We start from the raw sequence: 19,799 nt of genomic DNA on the forward strand, positions 1-19,799 counted from the left end.
TATTGGTTTCTTACACAAAGTTGCATTACATACAGATAACGATTTAAGGAAAGGATTTGTGAAGTGTACATTCAGCTAATAATCTGGGAGTGATCCTACCAATTAAAATGCACTACAGTCTAAAGGAGTTAGTCTCATTTAGAAGGTCACTCTTGTGGACCTCAATATAAAGAACTTCTGTTTGTTTTTGTTTTTTTTACTGTTTGAATTTATTCAGAAAAGAAGAATATGGTAAACAGGAGACAGTCATAAGATGAAGATACTAAGAAGGGAGGAACATAGACTGAATCTGCTGAAGCCACCTCAAAAACAGATGGTTTGGAAGAATTGACTTTGCCAATATTTAAGATTTTAGAGCTGGGAACTTAATATTAACTGACAAGTTCAAAATGGACCTGGCAAAACAAGTCTCCCTTGACATAAGGGTGGACAAGATAACCTAAAGTATCTTCTAACTCAAATTTCTTCCATTAAGGTAGACTAAATATTAATGGCACTGAGCATTCTTTACCGCTGAAATGTGACCTCAGAAATGTCTTTCAGTGTTTGGACTGTTTATTTCCGTATATGTTCTCTTCTGTTTTTAAAGAGAAAATAATACTAGTGCAGCAAGGGAAGGGATTTGCATTTTAGTCAGAGTTGAAGTCGGGTTTCAGTTAGCAAAATTTAATCTAATGCAGAATAACGAACAGCCATTATTAGTCCAGGGCATTTAAAACTGAATATATTTTGAGAAATAAGGAAGACTGCTTGAATCTGTAAGATTTTTGTTATAGAAATGCAGGCTTACTTTCTTCCAAAAGGATCAATAAAACTGCAATAATAGTCTTAAAATTGTATCATCTAGTGTTTGCAACTAGACTTAAAATTAATAATAATAATAATAAAACTTGTTAAAAGTTGCAGTTTGGGAGATAAGGATCTTTCTCTGTAGAGTATTTTAATTAAATATTAGATAAAATCTAGGGATTGCAGTATTTTGCTTAAAAAGCTAAGATTAGCTCTGTCTACTGGCTTGCTATAGTGTGTGCCACAGTCTCGAGTAGGTTTATCTGTTTTTTTAATTCAAACCTGTTAAATTTTCTTTGAAGGCATAATTTTTATTCCTCCTTACAAAATTAACATATTGAAGACAAGGAAGGCAGCAGACACGAAGTGATGTTGCTGATTAGGAAAAGTGAACCTGTGATGGTTTATGTAGAGAGTGGGTATTTCTCACAAGCATTAAGAATTACTAATCTAATTCAAAATAGATTGTCTTTATAAAGATTAGATTTCTTAACTTTTCAATAACTAATGTTAGTGTTCCCCTAGCTTAGGCTTCAATTAGGTGAAAAGACTGTGTTCACTAGTTGAAAAGCAGAGTGATAAAAAAATAAGGAAGAAAGGATTTTTGTTCATAAAACAGGGCAATTTCATAGAGGAGATGTAAGCAATGCTAATACACATTATAGAAGGATGATTTCCTGGAGGTAACATGCATCATGAAATCAACAGGCAAAATACTACACTAACCCATCTTGGAACAGTTATGCCTATTAATACTGAATGTAATTTCAGCACAAGTACATGATATTGTCCAATATGCCTTTTATTTCTAAATTATCAGGCTTTCAAGTAGAGTTCATAAAAATGACTTTCTAGTTTTCATGACAAATTTCTCTTTATGTGAGCAGTAACTTTGAAGGATCTGTCTGTTCAAGCTATTCATATTCTAATAAACATTATGAAGATTATTTCTGCTGCCATTTAAAAATCTTACTCTAAATGACAGATGGTGTTATGGGGGTGTTATTAGTTTAATTTTGGTGAATTGCAAAATAGGCATAAGGCTTTCTCCATTGGTATTTCAAAGGTCTGGTGGGAGAAGAAATGTAAAGAAAATGTAGGAGTCAGTTTGAAAAGTCCAGAAATAGCTCAGAAAATAAATACAAATTCTTTTTGTACCCTAAGACATAAAATGTAATATGCTATTACAAGACAGACAAATAACAAAGCTTTACCTTTGAAGGGGAGTGGACCGAGGAAGAGAGTATATCTACCTTGGCTGCTGTTTGCAATTGTACTGTGCAGTTAGAGTGCATGGATGCATTTTAAGGATGACAGTTGATAAACTTTGGTGCTGGCCACTCAGTCTGGCTGGTTTTGCCTTATAAAACATGACCAGTCTTAGCACTAGGGGTAGTGCTGGCTTATTGCTGGCAATTTTCTGATGCTGCTTTGGAGGAGAGAGTTAGGTAAGTACCTGCATGGCCTCCTACTTGTGATGGACTTCAGTGGTTCACATGTCTCCTTTTTTTCTTCATAGTGCAGATGAGCTGGATATTGCCTTAATTCCCAGTGAGCACAGGAAACACCATGTTCTTAAAACACACTTCTGGGAGCCTATCACTTGTAATCTGCTACCCTTACTTGTGCCCTTATATTCACAGAAAGATAAGGTGGCAGCAGGGAAAACAACACTATTGGGTTCTCACCACTTGGTGTACAGTGTCTGGTCAGAGGAGGCCTGGGATGTACCATACTCTGCATAGTTGATAGCAACAAACCCCATCTGGAGGAAGAAAAGATGATTCAGCCGCTCTGCTTTAAGCAACTAACTTCCTGGGACTCAACCTAAGGTTCACAGTGGTGTGCTCTTTTTCTACTGATGTCTTCATTGAAACTCAAACTTTAGTATTAATTTTAAGATTTTGAATCAAAGATGATCTTAATCACCTTTACATTACATACACCAGTGAAAGAAAAATCAAGTGCTCTTTTTGCTGGAGAGTTACAGAAGTGCCCTTACATAGAGATCGTACAACTTTTTTTTTTGCACTTGTTATTTCAACAGTGACTGGTGGCTTGTCCATGTGGTTCTTTCAGGGTTGCCTCTGTGTCTGCAAATATAAGGATGTCACTCTCCAAAAGCTTGGAAAACATTTGGTTTTGTATGGTAGGTGTTTTAAGAGATGAGAGTGTTTTAAGTCCTCATCAAAAGATTTTTTTTTCTGTTAATATGTTTGATGCTTTTTTAATATCCAAAGTTATGTCAGACTTTTATGATGACCTTCTGGAAATACTGGGTTTATCAGCATAATTCAGGAGACTGTGAGGACAGAATCAACTTCATTTGTAATTTCCTATTTGGCTTGTCACTCTGAGTGTGAAGTTTCATGGGTTGGTTGAGATGGCCTCATGGCTACTTGCATTTCCACCCTGTCTTAGACTACTCAGTAACTGCCCCCTCCTTTGTGCCATCTCTGCCCCTTTGCATCTACTCATTGCACCAGTAGGTGCTTTGTTACAAAATCCTTGGGCACAAACTTGGCTCTCCAAGGTGAGAAGCAAGGCTTGCATGAGGGAAGCAGCACAAGTCTTTGGATTGGTGGTGTGGAAATGGTCCTCCTTGTGCAGTTGTCATGTGAAACCATTCCCTAGAGAGTATTAACCTTTTGACATAGGAGAACTTGAAGCTATTATTCTGACTGTACACGGGGGAGAGGTTTGAGTGCCAGCCTTCAACTAAGGATGTTCCAGAAGAGTTAATGTCTATGCATATGCATCTCTGCACTAAGTATAATATTAAAAATGTTAGAACACGTGAGCTATATTCCTAGGTGGTTTCTGATACTACAGTGGAGAAAAATAAAATGTGCTTGTATTGTGTGTCTAGATTTGCTTCCTGAAGGTTTTACATAGATAAGACTGAGTAGATAGTAACAAGAAATGGGTGGAAAAGATTACAGGTATGGTTAGTCCTTAAACTATCTGAGAAAGGGTGGTGTTTTTTAATCTCTTTTGGTTATTTAGATACAGTAGAGACTAAATCAGGATCTTAATATGCATATTGAGCAGGAGTTTTTCACTTCCATCCAGGTGCTGCTGCAGTTAGCATTGATATGGCACTTCAAATTGCTTTACGTTGCTTGGGTCTGCCAATTTTTCTTCACTTAGGAATGAAGCTGGTGCAAAATTTCATGGAGCCTATTGAATACAGTGCAAATCAATACTTAAATTAGAGCAGTGTCTAGCAGCCTCATTCTGGTGAGGTTGTGTGAAACATGAAATGATTTAAACTGGCTGTCAGGATCTGTGCCAGATGGCTTTCAAATATACATAGTTGAGAGTGACAGCTGGGGAGGGTAGGAAAGGTGCTTTACCACTGCTTATACAACTACTTTACTTCTGCTTTATTAATAACGCAAATAGTTTCAGCTTGTGTTCACCTACTTCTGCTCTGAAATCCACATAGTTAACAGTGACGGTGATTTTTCACGTTCTAAAATGAGCTTGCTTTGCACAGTGAAACATCTTAACATCTTCACATCTTCGCAGAGTCTGATTTCAAATGTGTTTTGTTAATAGGTAGATCTGGCTGTGGTGACTGCAAATCTAAGGAATTGTTCCTAAATTAGAGCTGTATTTCTAAAGCGAGTTAAGATTTGGTAGTAAAGGGCTATATTCTCTAGGATTTGAGGAAAGCATGATCTCTTGCTTTCTGGATTTGTGTGTTGGTTACTATTAGTGGAGTTATCTTTCAGATAGGCAGCCACTCGCGTTGCATACCAGGTTATGGGAACCTTTTGAAAGAGCTTTAGTACGCATACACATCCAAAATGAAATACTAGCATATAAAGCAGTGGTACATGCTCAGTCTGCTTGTGAGCGAACAATTCACATATGGCATTCTTTTTCCTGTGTTGATCCTGGTGTTGCTGGGCACTGGACAGCAACTTCTCAAACTGTATTAGCAGAATTGTTTAGAAAAGATTTTCTTGGTTGTATGAAGTCTTGACACCCTAAAGCTGTGTTGTAAACTTAAGCAACCTCCTAGCACAGTAAATTGGTTTACCAGATGGAAAAATACAAGGAGTGGATGCTTGAGGGGAGTACTTTGTTTTCTGGGAAGATACAGTAGTAACATCTTTGGTAAAGTGGGCATCTCCAGAACTGCAATGGTGAATCTTCATAGGCTCCTTCTATTGTCAAATCTAAAGCTACAGAAATGAATATGGAGAATAAAGCTATGTAAATAACCATGGGCAAAATGCTTTGAACTGCATGAAGTAAATGTCACTTTGAGGCACTGATCATAAAACAGGCCAGTTTCATGCTTCTGTGAGGAGTTGCCAAAGGCTCCTCTGAGTACCATTGAGCTGGCAAAGTAAAAACCCTTCTGATGGACTTTCGTCTTTACTGCCGCAGTTGGCAGTAGCTGAAAATGGTGACATGGGGTTAGGACTGCTGTGTGGTCTAAATTCCTGGGTTGAGGGTGAAAAGGAGAGCTGGGGCTGCTTCTGCCACCTGGCACATCTACTGGTGGAGTGGAGTGGAGGAGTTCTGTAGGAAAGGTATTGGTCACCCTGTGGGGCAGGGAGCTTGAGCCAGCTGAAGGGCTCTCCTGTGCTGGCAAGGACTGGCCCATACTGGACTGCTTGAGCAAGAGTGTGACCAGTGGGTTATTGCCCTCAGTCATGCTCTTGAGGCCACATCCAAAATGGTGCCTGACAGAGAGAGGCTGGCAGAGACATAACTAAGTTGATAAGTGTGTGGTGTGTGGGGAGAGGTGAAGAGAGATGGCTTTGCTTGACCTGGAAGGGGGAAGGCTAAAGTGGGACCCTGGTGACGGCTCTGGAGTGGGGCCTTGCAGAGAAGGTACAGTTAGGCACTTCTGTTTCCCAGGATGAATGTGGGGGTGTGGAGAAGAGCTTCCGTGATTGACTTGAGCTGGTGAGGCCTGTGCTGGCTGGAAGGGGACAGTCCTCATCACCGTGTGACCTTCAGGAGGAACTGCAGGTGTTGCTACTGTCGTCTTCCTTGTCACTGGTTCTCATCTAGGGCTGTCCCCTGACCTTGAGGTCAGGTGAGCAGCAGTGCTGGCGTAGGGCTGTACTTTCTGGCTGGAGCACAGGCTTGGATATTCCTAAACTAACTGTAAAGCCACATCCTTCCTCTTGCATGTGCCTGCTCTGACATGGTAGTGCAGCTGCTTGATATGTGAGTTCAGCCCAGCCGACTGGCAGAGCAATTCTGGCCGCTTACATAAGCATCTTAAAAACTGAAGCTGGTCACTCTGGGCCTCTTCTGTTGCTGAAGTGACACAAGCACATCTAAGATGAGATTCATGTAACTATTTTAGATCTTGTCCTAAGTGGCTAAATTTAATGTTTTGGTATAGAAGTTATAATGTATCCATTGCCTATTTAAAAAAAAAAAGGGCTGAAGTGCCTGTCTTAAATGTAGGTGTTTCCATTTGGTCAGGTGAATCTTGCATATGATGGGAGGAATGTAAACTTGAACCATGGAATGCACACAGTCGTCAGAACTTCAGATAGGCCCTCCAGGTGGTGAAAGCAGGGCATGGAGAAGGGCACAATTTCAATATTGACTTCTAAAAAACTCTTGCATCTGCTGCATGCTGTCTGTTACTAACTGTTGAAGTACTAAATCTTGGGGAGTGATTAATACTGGAATCAGTAATTGTTCAGCTGTGTACTAAATGAAAGGTATTTAGCTTTTCAGGTTAAAAATGGAGATAACAACAAGCCTCTGTAGATCCATAAAGGCAGCTCTAGTAATTTTAAAGTGTAAAGTTCTGTGGAATTTGCTGTAGGCACTTAACTGAGAAGAAGGATTCTTCAAATATACTCAGATTTGAAGGGACTTTTCATCCCCTTTCCCCCCCACCCCACTTAGTCTATATAAATGGATCGTATGTTTTAACTTGCTGATTAGAAGCCTAATGTCAGCCTCTCAAATGTAAAGGGTGTTAAAAACATAATTATTTGGGAGATTAACAAGGCTCCAGTTGTAGGATGAATTAGAATTGTGGTATATTTCCTGTAAGTATGGTTTCGTATTTCTTTGTCTCAAGTAGGTTCAGTGCAGTTCTGTGCCATGTTTTGAGTTGGCACTTGTTTTGGATTATCTGTATGGTGAGTCTGGTTAGATAACCAGTCTGCTCAAAAACCAGCTTTTTTCCTATCTGGATAAGCTTCTCATATACCTGCAGAAACAGTCACAAGAGACTGCAATAACTTGGAGAAGGGACGGATGATCAGAGTGGTTTGGATGCATCTGGATACTTGATCATCACCATGTTTGTGATGAAAAAAGCATGGCTTTTCTTGCTGTGGTTGCTCTACATAAAATGTACTGAGCAGCCTGGCCAGAGTCCTGGGAACCAACCAAGCACAGCACACAGATAGAGAACACTGCTGGAAGGAACCCTGATATTCAACAGCAAAACTGTGAGGTGGTCTCATTGCATGCTAGGGGTAAAACAACTATAAAATATCATGTAAGCTCTGTAAGATGGGAACCAGTTCAGAATGGACTGACTTACTAATTTTGTGAATCTACTGTTTGAAAAGCTGAGAAGTGAACACCACTTTCCTGTAGATGGGGATTAGAAGCAGCCATCTAACTTGCTGAAGGGTGGTTCTTCTATTTTTAAAACTTAAAACAAGTGAAGGCTAAATTACGTAGCTCCAGGCACATTTTTTTTCTGGTAAGTAGTAATCAAAATCTAATGATTCAAGCTGTGAAAGCTTTTTAAAGTTCATATGAAGTTTAAGATGATGGAAATTTCTCTTTTCTTTAGGAAGAGGAGTGTTTTGCTGCTCTTCAAGAGGAAACTTTGAGACAAAGGCATTTATTTGACTTGTGTGTTTTTCATATGCAGACTTTTAAATAGTGAAACTTAGCCACCCAATAAAATGATTCCAAAAAAGCTGAAGATTTGCAAGAATTTTGTATTAGCCTAGCTTCTTACCAACAGGTTGGGATATGCTGATTTTATTTAAAAAAAAATCTCTGTAATTTTGCAGTCTAAAAAAGAAGGGAGTGTCTGTTTGTGGAGCTTTTGCCAGGAAGGTATGTTGTCTCATGTTGGCCTAGAGCTTTGCACTTACCTCCATGAGATGGCAAAAAGCTATCAGTCTGTCTGCTTAAAGCCTGTTCCTCTTGCAAAAACCATTTCCACAGCCGCCACTGTGTCAACACCATTCAGTCGTAAGTGCCAACTCCAAAGCAGGCTGATCAATGGAAATGCTAAATAAAGCACAGAGCTCTTGCCTCAGAGGATGTGTAAAACCAGCTTTGCCAGTAGATGTGTGCCTCTGTTAATGCCAGCAGAAAGGTTTGCTGTTTGTTACCTTCTAGTCCAACACTGCTCTGTGCCTTCCTGGCTCCTTTGCTTGTGGGTCATCTTAAACTCTGAGTTTCTCAGCTTGTCTTCTAGATGAAGCTGCTTTTTAAGAAATGAATAAGCGAAAGGGTTTAGCTTTTCTGAAACTGAGAGAAGAATCCATAGGAATAAAAACTTCATTGTCTTAAATTGTAACTAAATAACAGTTTTGGTTGTTGGTTTTTTTTAATGTGTTTTAGTTTGTTTGTTTTTCTTTTTACATATAAGGCATCAAGTTTATGGTACTTTTTAGTACTGTTAGAATTGCTCCTGCCTCAGGTATGAGATTTTGAGATGTGGAAGCTGGTTGAGGATCAGAAACAAAACGCCAAGTCTACTGCCCATTGACATACATGTCTGTGAAAGCCTGAGGAAGTTCTTGGCATGCCTTAAATTAAGCGCATTAGGTTTGCAGGCACAGCTCTTTTAGTGCTTTCTTACAAGGTATCTCTTTCACAGCTGATAAGTAAAATGATGTCTGTACTCCCTCTGCTGGCTCTGCAAAAGTAGCTTTCATGAGCCTAAATCATCAAGTATCACCTCTTACAAATATGCCTATGTGAAATTCTGAGTTAAGAACAGTTAAATGAATGGAGGAGGGATTTTCCTGAAAAATGGGTCAACAAATAGTTACTGAAAGCTAATCAGGTGTCTCAGATGCTATCTCCTGCTATAATGGTAAACACTGGTGTTGTATATACCTTTGTAATTGTAGTCTGGTCTGTTTTTGTGTATCAACAATTGGATGTGGCTATCCAAATTAAGATACCAAATACTTGTACATCTGGTCATACGTCTGAGCCCTGTTTTTGTAGGCATTGTATGCTAAATGTACGTAGAGGTATGATACCTGGAAGCCTCCCACGGGGGAAGAAAACTTATATACTTCCATAAATTACAGTGCTCCGTACATTTATTTGCTTATTCTGAGACTATTTGTTTTTTCTATGTGAAGAGAGAAAAATTCTGAGCCAGAATGGAAGAAGTTCGGGGCTTGAACAAAGTCTTGGTATAGATAGGTGTTATGTACGTAATCAAAACAATTGCTCTTGGAAGTCAGTAGACATCTTTACATGCCAATGTAGTTAATTCTGTTTTCTTGCTTTCTGATATGATTACTCTATTATACTACTGTTCTAGTTGATTTTGGTTTGTGAAATTCAGTGATGTTTAACAGCTTCAGTGGACTGAAAGGATAACCTACCCTGATATACTGGTTAGTAACTAGATAAGGGCAATAACAAGCCAAACTGCCTTTTTACCACCCCGAGCCTTGTGGAGAGTCTGGCTCCTTCCTGGTTGCAAAGTCTGATGACATTTTCTGGATTTTTGTTCCTTCAAGGTACATTTCCTGGAAAGCACAGCCTTTTGTCCAGATGTTTTACTTGTATAATTCATGACTATTAAATGTTCCAGAACAGTAGGACTACTGTGCAAACCCAATTTAAGAATTCAGTAAACACAATTTAAGAATTCAGTGCAGCCAAACACTGCGGTTCCTCCTGTTGAATTTCTCTTTGGGTATGCTTGTGGCTGTCTGCAGATGTCTTTAGGCACTGCTGTACTCAGATGGGACTTTTTAGCTGTATAAAAATAGGCCAGAGGTTAGAACAAGTCTTCCTCTCACAGCAAGTGTGTTCCTCCTACTGAATATCCTCTTCTTCCACATGCTATTGTGGATTAAGGTCTTGAAGTTTATCCCTATGACTTGGTTATCCTCCACTTAGTATTTTTTTAATTTCCAAAACTGTATTTTATAAATGTTCATCAAATAAATAAAAAATTGTGGACCTCTGTAATGTAGGCCAGAAAATATAGCTTAACAATGTCTGCCTTCGACCCTAGTCTTGTCAAGCAAGAACAACTGACGATTCTTAGTGCACAGGGAAATGCTTCCATTTTCTAGGAAAACCTAGTAGTGTATTTCAGAAACCTCCAAATTCAGGAGTCAGAGATTCCTGATCTTAATATATCTTAAAATAATAAAATAGCTTAAAATAGCTTGGTTTAGGCTTCCATTGGACAGGTTTGCCATGATGCAATTGTTTAAATACTTGAAAATATTTGCTCTGTGAAAAATACTTTGTGACAGCTAATGGCTTATTTTAATAATAGTTGCTCAACAACGTGGTGTTTTGGTAACTACACACTACTTCAGTTTTAAGGAAGAAAGCTGTCTTGAAAGCTGTTTAGCTTAATTATGTGCATAAAGCATTGCACATCAAACTTGATTGTGATTTTGACAGACAGCTGTTTAACTGCCTAAAATTGTTTGTCCTTTTACACTTTGATTCTGGATTCTGACTATATATTGCTTGATCACTTTGCTGAGCTCCTCTAATTAGATAACTGCTCTAAACTGTTCAAATACCGATAAAATGAGTTATTCCACACCCTCTGCCCCCAACCTCCCCCCCCCAAAAAAATGCCAACCCCCCCAAAAAAACAAGAAGAAAACCCAAACAAAACCAACCTCCACTCCAATTTCATGCTGTATTGGTTAGAGTGAAAGATTTCAAAGGGAATGGATACATACTGAAAAATCTCACCCCAGTAGCAAGGCTAGAGCAACTTGCTATTAATAATCTAGAGAAAGCTACTACTGGTATCAAGTATATGAGTACAACATACAAAAGTGCATATAAATATTAAGTGTAACGCATGTTTGTTCTGAAGGGGAACTGGGAGCATTGTTTATAAGATGTGCTGTTATATCTGTGAATAAACATGAAGGATAATTAGGATTCTGCTGGTGTAAATTTTTTTGTCTATTTTGAATCATCCCTTTTCTTTAGAAAAGGAAGAAACGTAAAATAATTGAAATAAAATAAAACTAAGAAGTTAATAGGTTAGAGAGCATGGTAGAACTTGGCTGTCAACCTGCTTGTCATGGTGTACAGACTTGAATATGTGTGTAACTTAAGGGAGCCACATTCATAACATAACTTTGAAATGAGGTGTATGGTTGGTTTTCAATGTGTAGAACTCCTCAGTAAGAGGTTTCACTTCATCTTCCTGACCAGTGTTTGGTACCATCAGGTCTGAAAGTGTGAAAAACAAGTCTGTTGTTACTAGCAGACTTCATTTTTGCACCAGTTTCTAAATCTTGTCTCTCTCAGGTAGGGTTTTTTTGGAAATGCTGCTAAAGTTATCCTCAATTATAAAGATTTTCAGATACTTCTTCCTGTATTTCCTGTGACAAACTAATTTAAGTAAATAATCCTTAATGGGACTGACAAGCAGGTTTTTGGAGAACAGTCCTAGCACAGCTGCTTCCTAGTAGTCTACTTTCTCTTCTCCATCAGAATTGGAGATAGAATGCTCCTTTAAGCTACAGAGTGTATTGAAAGTGCTGAGAAACCAGGTGATGGTATACTGTGAGAAAAACAAATACAGACTTTGCTTAGGAAAGTGGAGCACTGGGAACAGAGAAACTTCTATGCATCTTTCAAAATTTCCTCTAGAAAAACTAAATCCCTGTCTGTGGGAGTTTTGGTAATTCTTGCTATCTTTTGTTTCACGGTGCTGTGTTCACTTTCGTTTTTGTGATGTTCTTCTCAGTCACTTCCCTCCAGTGGGGAAACAGGTATTTCCCTGAGTCTTGCTAATCTCAGGCTAGCTGAAGCTCTTGTCTTCCATACTCTGCTTAAAACTGCATTCTACAATAAGAGAAACTTGTGAGTTGCAGGGTTTTGATTAAAAATGTAATTGGCTTCTGCCTTAACAAGGTGTGGTCTGTGAGCCCCTACTTGGCTCTAGGGGGAAAGTAAGTCATGCTGAGCTGAGGTGTGCTACAGTGAGATGTGCAATGGCACTGATCCTTTAAAGAAGTTCATTGGCAGCCATGAGCTGGCCATACAAATCTTGGTTATTTAAAGAGTTTGTTTCTTCAGCAGAGACCAGTTGGAATTAGTAAGACATGCATAAATGCAGCAGGATGCTTGAAGTTTGTCACTTGAGTGGAGAAGCTGATATTGCCCTTCCCAATTCCCTCTCTTCAGAGATACTGTATGCTATTGGTATTGCTAGAAACAATGTGATTGCAAATGGTGCACAATGTTACTATGTGCCACTGTAAAACAAACATTTGTGGGAAAAAGCTTTATGTAAAAGAAACAAAATAGGTCTGAATTTGCTGAGTCAGAATGATGATCTGTAGTCTTCATGGTTAGGTAGACGTGGCCCTGAGGCAATTAGTTCAGCTGCAGCTGAACTAATTGCATTAGGCTCCCCATTCAGAGGCCATTTTTGGAAGGAGGAGTATTAAGCTTATCGAACTAGCCGCTAGCAATTACTGCTGAGAATTCAGAGCTGCCTTAGCAGAAGACTGACGCCTTGCTATGTATGTCAGTGGTAGTTATGCTTCAGGTGCCTGCTGGTTTCCCATGTTAGTTCTGATAGCCTTGTGCTTTGATAGGCCAGGGGAGTTAGGGGAAACAAATATCCAGTCCTCAGCACTGGAGAAGTCCAGCTGGTTGGTATGAAGATTTTCAAGGCATGGCCTTTCCCTTCCTAGGGTAGCATTGTGCCAGAGCTAAATTAGACACCTAGTTCACCTCATAATTTTAATGCTTGCTGATTAAACTGGAAGCAGAGCTGTCTGCAAATTGCATTAGGATCCACTGAGGCTAGTGAAGACTTAAGACCTTTGGTTTATGGGAAACTGGAGAAAGGATTTCCTTTACTGGGTGGAATAGCAGTTTTAAATATTATCATGGAGCATTGTTTCGTTGGAATTTTTCCCCAGTCACTTTTTTCAAATTAACTAATCATGCAGCTGATGTCTTTGTAATCTCAAAAACCTAAAGAGTTATGCGCAATACAGTTCTTCACACCTGAAGACTTCAGAAATGAAGCTGCAATTGTTAATTGCACATAGCCAGTTTGTACAGCAATTTTAAATAGCCTACCAAAACTGAGAAAGGAATTAAACTTACTAAATCTGCTTGAGCCGTTATTTGACAGTCAGGTGAACTTGCTGTTCAGTTCAAATGGTGTTCACCCTTGACCAAAAAGTGTTGTATCGTGATACTTGTTAAGTGGCATGTCACTTTATGTGAAATAACAGAGAGAAGATGAACCTTTCCTTGAATGGAGATTAATGTTATCTTAAAGGAACTAGCAACATAGTTCCATGATGAAGGTGCTTCCAGCATTAGCTGAATGTGTGTTGCTTAAGTTGGCATATCCGAATTGTTTGTATAACTTCTACAAATAAATCAGCAATTCTGGCATCTTGTGAAAAAACTTCTTTAGACAGTAGAAATGCTGATACTTAAGGTTTTTTTGGCTGAAGGAAAGAGATCCTTTTTGGACAACTGCTTTCTGCACCAAGCTGCTGTGAGTAGCCTGCTCACAGATGAGATGTGAAATGCATAGCTACCATCACAGCTAGCAGAAGGGTGGAGACTTGGGAACATGCATGGTACGTATTTACTTCTTGGATCTGGAGGGGCAGGTTTCAGGGCTGAGAACAAAAATTGTTCTAAAGATCATGGAAGTGCAGGGAGAAGGCAAGAGCAGTGGAAAAAAAAAGTATTAGTAAAGGAAGAAGTGCTAAAACGGTTTAGAGTGTTGCATGTTCCATGAGAGATGGATTTAGAGCAGGACTGAAAATGAAATGCCATCTCTCAGTGACTGAGATGCTGTAAAGAAAAATAGAAAAGCACACGAGAAGTTACGGCTCTGAGCCTCGGGTTGCCTGTGTGACTGTTGTGACGACAGACTTTCCACAGTCTATTACTTCATTAACACAGTTGCCAATTAATGTAGGTGGCTTTTTCCAGTGCAAAAGGATAAGGGTGGCAGGTGTAAGCTGTAGTGTCAAATAATGAGAGCTGCTTCAGGACCTCTGTGGGCGGAAGTGTTATGCCTTTAAATGTAGTACAGCCATACCTTTGGTCACCTGAGGATGTGACAGACTTGCTGCTTTCATTGTTAGACTTACAAAGTACTATGATGAGAATCTCAGCTTTGTGCATCCTGTCTACTGACGCTGCTTTAGCATTCCCTATGTTAAAGAAACTACCCAGAGAAGTATTTATTACCTTATATTGAGTGGTGGATGTATACTGATCACAGAGCATTTAATTTAACATCATTCTACAGGCAGATAACAGTATCTATATTGCAGTAATGATAAAATGTGTGCAAAAAAACAACCCTGCATAAATGAGAAAGTTTGGAGTAGCTAAAAGTGTGTGACAGTGCAGGGAGCACGACAACTTAGTTTTTAAGTGGGTGTCAGACTTCAGAAAGATCGAAAAGTATAATTGTTCGGAAGGACCAGTTTTGAAACTGGAGATGTGCCTGAGGGATAAAGTCGTTTGTAACCTCACTAAATGGCAAAACACATCAGATAATACCATGAGGCATGACCTACTGAAGATACTTCTTATACTGTATAGGAGAGAAGGCCCAGTAGAATGGATTAGTGCACTAACGTCTCAAAATTTACCAAAAAGAACTAAAAGGAGGACCAGTATAATCATAATGAAAATTTTGCAAGAAATTCCACACTTGTGTTTCTGCAAATCTGTGCAGTGGTTCTCAAATTCAAATACTGAGGTAAAAAACCCAACCAACCAAAAACCCCACAAACAAAAAAGAACCCCTGAATCTCTTGCCACCACCAGCAGAAGCAGTAAACTTGTGCAGTAGTTCGGAAAGTGCTACTCAAGTGTATAGAGTCGTTATGATATTTGAATTGAAATCCCTCTGGTTTCTTATGAATAGAATATGGCAAAAATAACTACCATTTCTGAAAGGAGTTTTTTCAGAATGGCTCTTTAGCCAGTTTACTTGGTGTATTTCTGGCAGGCAGGGATTAATAACATGCAGGGAAAGCTAAGATAGTTTTCAAAATACAGATTTTTCAAGAAGTAAGGGTTTTTAAGGGTTTGAGGATAAGGATAAATTGTGTTCTTTTATTTCTGGAAGGCTTGTGAAAAATATGAATATGAAGGTTCTTAAACTGGCTTGTTACATGCCACGAGAGAAGCTTCTTAAACTTTGGCCACAAGAGGAGAAAACAGACATCCAGCTTAGCATCAGAGTGTGTGCTCACTGAGATGGGTGACCACAGCTGATGTTTGTTTTATTTTTTTTTTTTACATTCCAAACCATTGCTTGGTGGGGATGGTGATTTTGAGGATCATAAGGGGAACCTTTACCACACTATCACTATTTGTATATAGTCTGTTTACAGTTCAATGAGCATATAGGATATTTTGTGGTACTGTTTATATATAGCAGTAAATTAGTGCCAAGTAGCAAGAAAAGCCTTAACACTTACCTAAGTTAATTTCACTTACCTAATAGAAAGGAAATGGTCATGTTCAGCGTGACTTTATGGAAGTAATTAGGCTTAATCTCATAAGTATAAATATTTCCTAGTAGTTTTAAAACTACTTTTAAATTTCTCTTGCAGTTTTTTCAATACAAGAAGAGTCAGGTAGGGATGGACTTTTGCCCTTTGCTCTGGGGAGCTTTTGGCACCTCTGATATCAGGAGACATGGTCACAGTCAAAAGCATACTGCTCTGCTTATATGGATATTAGCATAAAAGAATAGTTTCTGGAAGAAAGAAAGGGGGAGTGTTCAAATCAGGAGGAAATGGTAAATGTCTAGTTCTGGATGAAGTGCCATATGCAATTTAGCTCAAAAGGTATTGGAAGCAAGGTTAAGAAGAAGTAGCAAAAATAAGAGGCTTTGTGAAAAAATGTGAAAAGATTTCTGAAGACTAGTAAAGTTTCTCAAGTAAGAGAAAGTAAGATTTCTCATGACCTGTAGGAATAACCGATGAAGTCAGCTGCTGTTCTGCTCTGAGTCATAATTATTGTCAGACCTGACCAGCTGGATGCATTGCTTTCAGACATGTACTAAGCTTTAAATGCAACAAGTAACTGAAATCCAGGAATCCAATTCCATCTCTGTTGGATGAAATTTGGTACCATCTCACTTTACCTTATCTTGAAACTTAGTTGTGTATAGTGATGTCGTATGCCTCATTTAACATGCACCTCTCAGATTTTGTGACCAGAACACATCTTGCAGTTTTTGGAATGCCAGTAAACTCTGCTGTAGTCTCATGATGCAAAATTTTAGTAAGTAGTTTGCTATGCTACCATCCTACCATCCTTTTTTTTTTTTTTTTTTGAAAAAGTTCAGCTTTTTGTCTTGTCATTTTTGCCAAAGTGGTTTTGATAAATATTGATGAGAAAAGTGTGGTAAGTTGTTCCTGAATTTATTAATGTGAATATTTGTCAATAGATAACTTACTGCACACTTTAAAAAAAATCCACTTTTAGGCTTATATATTAAACAGCGTTATTATCCTAAATAAACATCTTTATCCCAAACTGTGCAGGATTAAGTGACTTTAAATACTCAGTCATCTTATTTAGGACTCAGTGGATCTGAAGTAAAGGAAAGTATCAATGGGCATTGGGAAAACACTTTTTTTTTTTCTTTCACTTTAAACACCAGCAGGTTTGCCTTCAACCATCAGCTACCTTAGTGTAAATTTTGGCAAGTCTACTCACCTCAAGTTAGCTGAAGTAGCTGACACACCTAGTAAATGCATTTTAGGTACTTGAACACGTTTAAAATTATGCTGGATGGGACAGAGTCCTATCTAGAGGTTAAAACTTTTTTTCTCCTGGGATTATAGTCTTAACTTGGAATAACCTGTTATTGCAAGCAGTCCTGTCAAATTTAGCCTTAGTTTAGTTTGATGTCATCACAGAGCAAAAAGTAGATGAGCCTAGTAGAAGGAAGTTCCAGGGCCTATGGGTGGAGAAAGGAGAAACTGCCCGAGTGTTGATGAGAGCTGTGGACTGCGGAGACCCTTCGAGACATGGCTCTGTTAATGAATGTCTGGAATAAGTAATTCCAGTTTCCAGAAAAGTGTTTTAAGTAGTTAAAAACTTAGCTCTTTTGCATGATTTTGTGTCTTGAAATGTTTAGCTTCCTATGGACAACTCAGCATTGTAATATAAAATAGGAGATGATGAAAGCCTAGTATTTCAAATGCATGGGAGACTCAATGCTTTCTCTAATGATCACATTGGTTTTGTGCTCTTGGGTTTTCCAGTATCTCTCAAAGTCTGATGTTCCTTGAAAGCGTTCACAGGTTTTTCTGAAGCCCTTCTTGTTGGATCGATTTGTCTGTTGTTGGATCAGTAATATCTGTTTAGTTATCTCAGAAAGCTAATGATTAGTTTAAGCTTTTGATAAAATAGTTTTCCTACTCAGAGTATTCTATACAGCACATTCTGATCTTGTTTCTTAATCCAGCTGCCATTCAACTGGAGTTGAGTTGTGTTGTGAGTGTGGAAAGGCTGTGGCTTGGACAAGGCAGGGCAGTATGGACCTGTGCAGCTGGTTGACAGCATAACACAATGTCTGCTTGCTTGCTGGGCTCCTTGCAGAGGCTGTGGAGCAAGCCGCTGCATAAGAGGAGATCATTTTCTTCATGCCATAATAACTCACCTTCAATACTTAAATGATTTTTTTTTTTCTTACTGGTACCAAAATAGGAGGGAAATTATGCAGAAACCTGTGTGGGAACACTGCTGATTTGTATTACTACCAAACTGACTTCAGACTACTGAAGTCCTAATTTGTTAGCCATCATTTCAATAAGAAAAAAAATTTGGGGTCTTAAAGCCAGGAAACCACTGCTGGATGAAACTGCTACTACAAGTCTCAATCACAGTAGGCAGCAGCAATCCATAAGTGCCGTAAATCACAGAGTATTTTCGGTTGCAGGGGACCTTTGAGGGTCATCTGGTCCAACCTCCCTACAATGAGCAGGAACAATACCAGTGTTTACATCCACTGGAGAATCTAAGCCAATTTTTATTTCAGATAGGTAAGTGCATCTGCTCCCAAGAGATTAAGCTTCAGAATGAAGTCAGATTTCTCTTTGAAAACTAAGGAAAAGTCATGACCTTTGGTGAATTTACCATTTATAACACATAAGCTGTAATAAGGGAAACTTGTCATTACAACACATTGGGCACATTTGAGGCTGAAGATGATATGTTAAACTTTGTTTGTGCCCTCACCCTCTTAGCTCTTCAATCTACTTTTACTCGTCTCTTCATAAGCTGAGCTGTCTGAGATGCTTGCACTAAAACAACAGCATGCCACTTAAATGATTTAACTCCTAGTTGTTCAGTTAGGCACATTTTAACTTATGGGATAGTGACCTGTAAATGCATACTGTTTTGTATTAACATTTTGTTTTGTTAGCATTCATTCATATTTCTTGTGAAACAGGTGGTGAGTTTCTGTAGCCTGTCAAGTCAGTGTGAGGGTGTGTCTTCTACACTAAGACCCTCTAGAGCAGAAGACATCAGTCATTTTCAGTGTGATTCCCAGGTTACTTTCTAAGTTACAATTACTTTCCATTATAATACTATTCTATTTTAATAGTATTCCGTACAACTTCTTCCCCTTGTCTTTCCTCCCTCACCCACAACGTTATGTGATGGCTTGAAGCTGTGGAGCATACCTGCACTAAAGTCTGCCAAGGCATATTATATATTTTTGGTATCTTAAAAGCTGTATTTTGAAACAGGTTAAAAGGCATGACAACTGAAACATATGGGGCAGCTTTTATCACAGCAACCTTTTGGTATGCAGATCTGTCTGGTACTCATTGAACTAATTAGATTAAACAAAGGCTTTCCTGAGATAATCACTTTGCAAGCCCTTTCCTATATTACAGTGCCCAGCTTTTTTAGTGTGTTGTTGAGGGTCAAATGCTAGTAGCAGCTAATGCTTAATATCTGAATGCATAGTGTTTGAGCAGATGTATAAATTAAATTGAATTACACAAGATCTATAGCTACCCAAGCTTTGACTTTTGAGGTATAAGTTTGCCTTGTTTTAATATTGATTAAGAAAATTGCATTTCCTATAGGTTGGTGAAGTATTACATGTAAATTTAACTATAGGAAAGGCTTGGGTAGGGGTCCAAGGTATGCTAGGTCCTGTGCATCTGGGTAATAGTAATTGTGCCACTCTTAAACTCTACACTTGTCAGTGCATGGCCTCTGCGAACTGTCTCTTCAAGGCAGCCTTAATTTTAATGACTGTAAAACACATAGCTTTCTTTCAAATAGATGGAATGACTAAATACTAAATCACTAATTATTAAATACTTTTACCTGTTATGGACTCCTTTTTGAAGCCTAATTAATGTTCAAAACTGTCTTGATGGTAGCTGCTTTTTGGGGCAGGAGGTTAATGTTTAAAGTGTCATTACAGGAACGCTTTAAGAAACATGTTGCAGCTTCTAGCTTGATCAACACAGTGGAACTAAATAGGCTTGTAATCTATAGTCTCTTCATGCTTTGGTATGTTTAGAGCTTGTCCTTTCTCCAGTCCAACTACAGAGGCTTACGAGGTAGTCAAACTTCTAATATTGACAAAATTATCTAACCTTTGTTTCATGGGTTATGGTTTTGAATTATTATCTTTGTCTGGTAACAAAGCACACTCCCTTAGCAATAAATATTAATTTGATTTGGATAGGAAAGTTAAGCTGCAGTATTCCTCATAAGCAATTGCAATGACATGATATGTTGCGAAGTTATTACAGCCACAGAGCAGCAGG

General features: G+C 38.6%; 1 protein-coding gene across 8 annotated transcripts in view; it reads left to right on the top strand.

Annotated features, from left to right (window-relative positions):
* ATP2B1 (ATPase plasma membrane Ca2+ transporting 1) overlaps nt 1–19,799 on the top strand; it is a 62,462-nt gene that overhangs the window by 3,207 nt on the left and 39,456 nt on the right. The gene's annotated exons all lie outside the window — the stretch shown is intronic.

The sequence above is a fragment of the Pipra filicauda genome, unplaced genomic scaffold (genome assembly GCF_003945595.2).
Source record: "Pipra filicauda isolate LSUMZ 115617 unplaced genomic scaffold, ASM394559v2 scaffold54_size4384275_pilon, whole genome shotgun sequence".
Classification (NCBI taxonomy): domain Eukaryota; kingdom Metazoa; phylum Chordata; class Aves; order Passeriformes; family Pipridae; genus Pipra; species Pipra filicauda.